We start from the raw sequence: 5241 nt of genomic DNA, 5'->3' as shown, positions 1-5241 counted from the left end.
AAGTCCGGCACAAACCGGCGGTACCAACCCACCAGTCCCAGGAAAGACCAGACATCCTTCTTGGTCAGGGGCCGTTGACAGTCCAGCACCGCCTGAACTTTGTCTTTCTGTGGATGCACCTCCTCCTTTGCAAGGGCGCACTTCCGCGGGTGGATGGTCAGTCCCGCCCGCTGGATGCGCTGCAACACTTCACCTAGATGACACAGATGGCCTTTCCAGGTGGCTCTGTACACCACCACGTCATCAAGGTAAGCTGCCGCAAAAGAGTCTGTACCAGCCAACACAATGTCCATAAGTCTCTGAAAACTGGCTGGTGTCCCCTGTAGACCAAAGGGCATCACAACAAACTGGAACAGCCCCTGAGGTGTACGAAAGGCTGTGTAAGGCCTGGCCTCCTTGGTCAGAGGCACTTGCCAGTAACCCTTACACAAGTCCAATGTAGTGATATATGATGCTTTGCCAAGGCGCTCAATCAAGTCCTCCAGTCTTGGCATGGGGTAAGCATCAAAATGTGACTGGGCGTTCACCCGACGAAAGTCAGTACAGAAGTGCATGGTGCCATCTTTCTTGGGCATCAGCACCACTGGGTTGCTCCATTCACTGAAGGACCTCTCAATCACCCCCAAAGACAACATCTCCTCCACCTCAGTCTTGAGGGAGGAAAGGAGACGCTCAGTCACCCGGTACATCCGCTGCCTTACTGGGGTTGTGTCTTTGAGAGGGATGGAGTGCTCCACCACTGTGGTGAAGCCCGGCTTCTCCTGGAAAAGGCCAGCAGGGATGATTGCCTCCAGCTCCCTCTGCTGGCTGGAAGTCAGATGAGACATGTCCAGGGCGGCTGACTGCTGGCCGGTGGGGAAGAACTGCTCAGGATTCTCCTCCTCCTCCACCACAGCCTGCACCCTGAGCTGCAACTCTGGCTTCCTCTCATGCCACTCTTTTAGAAGATTGACATGGAAGGTTTGCCTGGGTTTTCTCCTCCCAGGAAGGTCGATCTCATAGGTGGCTGGACCCATCTTCTGCACCACCTCATAGGGCCCCTGCCACCTGGCCAGCAGCTTGTTCTCTGAGGTGGGCAGGACCTGGTAGAAGGCTTCTCTGCCTGGCTGCCTTGTCATACCAGGTTTTCTGGTGCGTCTGGGCCTGCCCCAGGTTCGTCCGTGACAGCTCAGCCATCTCCTCCATCTTGTCCCTCATCTTCAGGACGTCGGCCAGAATGCTGCAGGTCTCGGGTGACCTGGGTCCCTCCCAGGCCTCTCTCAGGACGTCCAAGGGACCTCGAACCTGTCGACCATAAAACAGCTCAAAAGGTGAAAAGTCTGTGAAGGCCTGGGGGACCTCACGGTAAGCAAAGAGCAAGTAGGGCAGCCAGCGATCCCAGTCTTTCCCATTGGCTGCCACAAACTTCCTCAACATGCTTTTCAGAGTCTGGTTGTACCGCTCTACAAGGCCATCGGTCTGAGGGTGGTATGGAGTGGTTCTGATGCCCTTAATGCCTAGCAAACCATAAACCTGCCTGAGGGTCTTTGAGAGAAAAGCGGTTCCCTGGTCAGTGAGGACTTCCTGTGGGATGCCCACCCTGGAGAATAGCTGCAAAAAAAGCCTGTGCTATGGGACGAGCAGAGACTTTGCGCAGGGGGAAGGCCTCTGGGTAACGAGTGGCATAATCACAAATTACCAGGATGTACTTGTAGCCTGTTTGAGTTCTCTCCAGGGGGCCTACAATGTCCATCGCTATGCGGGTAAAAGGTACCTCAATGACAGGAAGTGGCTGAAGGGGATGAGGGCTAGTCTTCCTGTTGCTAGTCAACTGGCATTCAGGGCAGGACTTACAATAGTTCAGCACATCACCATAGAGCCCTGGCCAATATGAGATGGCGGCGCGTGCAGACGCAGCGGCTCGTAGCTCCCGTGTTCACGTCTTTGTTTATTTATTTTCTATTATGTTTACATGTTATGTTCACCACACTACTGGAAGCTTGGACGCAGTACAGTAGTTTTGAACTGCGGAACATTGGGGTACAGTTTGGACTCCACACACCCCCAAAATCGGACTTTATTCCGCTGGAGCTGTTATGGACCCCAGAGCTCAAAACGACCATCCCCCCCTGCTGCCAAGGTGATGGAGAAGACGTCGTAAACAAAAGAGAGGCAAGAGAGCCAGGATGCGTGCTAGGCAACAAGCTTACCCACACAGACCAGCGCTCCCCAGTCTTTTCCTCACCAACACCAGGTCTCTTGCCAACAAAATCGACGAGGTGCGTCTGCGGATTGTCTCTCGACGAATGGACAGCTGTGTCACCGCTGTCACAGAAACCTGGCTGGACAACAACATCCCAGACGCAGCGGACAGGACTGCAGAGGTAAGAGCAGAGGCGGTGGTGTGGCGCTGTATGTGCACAGTGCCTGGTGTACAACCATACACACCGTCGGCACATTCTGCTCTCCTGATTTGGAATATCTGGCGGTGAAATGCAGACCCTTCAAGCTGGTGAGAGAACTCTCGTCTATTGTGATCATAGCCGTCTACATACCACCGTGGGCTAATGCTTAGTTAGCATTGGAGGAGTTATACTGCCTGATTAGCGGGCAGATGAACGCCAACCCGGAGATTGTTTGATTGTGGCGGGAGACTTCAACCATGTTGAACTAAAGGCTGTGTTTCCCAAATTCAACAAATACATAAACTTTCCAACTAGAGAAAATAACACCCTGGACCAAGTGTACAGCAACATTCCTAGAGCTTACAAGGCTGCAGCAGCTCCACACCTGGGCATGTCAGACCACATCTCTGTGGAGCTGATCCCTGCCTACATGCCTCTAGCCTGCAGAACCAAACTGACCATCAGGGCAGTACAGGTCTGGACTGAGGAGGCCTCCTCTGCTCTTCAAGACTACTTCGAGCACACAGACTGGAGCGTGTTCGGGGAAGGGGCAGACCTGGAGGAGTACACGTCCTCTGTACTGTCCTACATCCAGTTCTGCACTGATGCTGTCCTCCCCTTGAAGACCATCAAAGTGTTTCCTAACCAGAAACCATGGTTTGACAGCACAGTAAGATCCCTGCTGAAAGCCTGTGATGCCGCCTATGGGTCTGGAGATAGGCTGACCTACAGCAGGGCTCGGTCAGAACTGCGACGTGGAATTAAGCAGGCCAAGCTCCGGTACCAGCAGCGCATCAAAGAACACTTCAATGACAACAACCCCCGGAACATGTGGAGAGGCATCAGGACCATGAAGGACTACAAACACAGCAGTCAGCTGGCCAGCCGCGACCCCACCCTGCCTGACACCCTAAACAGCTTCTTTGCCCGCTTTGTCACGTCGAGCAGCAGAGAGGCCGCACATCTCCCCCGGCCAGAAGAGCAGCACCAGCCCTTGTCCTGCAGCAACACCAGGTGAAGTCCACCCTGAGGAGGATCAACACCCGGAAAGCCACAGGCCCGGATAAGGTGTCAGGCCAGAATCTGAGAACGTGTGCTGACCAGCTGGCAGGAGTGTTCCTGGACATTTTCAACCTGTCCCTGCAGCTGGTTATGGTTCCTGTGTGCCTCAAGTCCTCCATCATCACACCGGTACCCAAGAAGACATCCATCACCTGCCTGAATGATTACCGGCTGATCGCTCTGACCCCGCTAATCATGAAGTGCTTCGAGCGGATCCTTCTGAGGCACATCAGAGACATCATCCCTGCGGACCTGGACAGCCTTCAGTTTGCATACAGAGGGAACCGGTCAACAGAGGATGTCTCCATCACCCTGCACACAGCTCTGACTCACCTGCAGCATCCCAACACCTGTGTCAGGATGCTATTTGTGGACTTCAGCTCAGCTTTTAACACCGTCATCCCGTGAGGTGGGTCTGCCTGCGTCTCTGTGCCAATGGATCAGAGACTTCCTCACCAATAGGCCTCAGGTGGTGAGAATAGGGGACACGACATCGTCCTCTCTGGTCCTCAACACAGGCACGCCGCAGGGCTGTGTGCTTAGCCCAGCCCTCTTCACCCTGTTTACACACGACTGCACTGCCATCCACCCCACCAACTCAGTTGTGAAGTTCGCGGACGACACTACAATAGTGGGTCTCATCTCGGACGACAACGAGACCCACTACAGAGACAAGACCCAGCACCTCACTCAGTGGTGTTCAGCCAACAACCTGGTGCTGAACACAGGGAAGACCAAGGAGGTCATTGTGAACTTCAGGAGGTCCAGGAAGACGGATCACACCCCCCTTCTCATAGAAGGAGAAGTGGTGGAGCGAGTGGACAACATCAAGTTTCTGGGCCTCCACATCACATCTGACCTCTCCTGGTCCACAAACACCTCCCACCTGGTGAAGAAGGCACAACAAAGACTCTTCTTCCTCAGGAAGCTAAAACGTGCTGGACACTCCTCTCGGCTGCTCGTGAACTTCTACAGGGCCACCATTGAAAGCATCCTCTGCCTCAGTGTGACAGTGTGGTATGGCAGCTGCACGGCACTGGAGAGGAAACAACTGGCATGGGTGGTAAGAACTGCTCAGGGCATTGTGGGCTGCCCCCTTCCAGACCTTGACTCTATATACGCAGGCCGGGTCACGAAGAGGGCCAGATCCATCGCCACGGACCCCAGCCACCCGGGCCACAGACTGTTTGTACTGCTACCATCAGGCAAGCGGTACAGAAACATACGGACTACAACAAACAGACTAAGGGACAGCTTCTTCCCCAGAGCTGTTAGAACCATCACCCCCTGCAGCCTCCCTCACACACCCCACCACCCCTCAGACACTCACACACAGACACCTCCCCGACAGCAATACACATACACCCATCTCCCCCTGCAGCCACACAAGGGCATACAAACACACACCCCCCCCCCCCCCCCCCCCCCCCACAGTCACACACACTTTCCCCCCCATGCTGCCACACCCAAGCATCCCTACCATGAACAAGAGACAACCACCTGCACCCGCACTTGCCACCTTCACCCTATTCTGCTGCTCTGCTGTACTGTACTGTACTTCTACTACATCCATTGATTGTATTGTATAGTACCTATAGCATTTCTACAGCACTCCACAGTATTTTATTGCATCCTTGTTGTGTCCTATAGTATTTTATTGCATCTTATTGTACTTTCATTGTAATTTATAATGTTTTATTGTATTTTATTGTATTTTCTTGCACATGGGAGCTGCAAAGCCAATTTCATTGAACATGTTCAGTGACAATAAAGACAATCTACAATCTATCTATCT

This window comes from Sparus aurata, chromosome 4 (assembly GCF_900880675.1).
Source record: "Sparus aurata chromosome 4, fSpaAur1.1, whole genome shotgun sequence".
Taxonomy (NCBI): Eukaryota; Metazoa; Chordata; class Actinopteri; order Spariformes; family Sparidae; genus Sparus; species Sparus aurata.
This window is presented reverse-complemented; position numbering follows the sequence as displayed.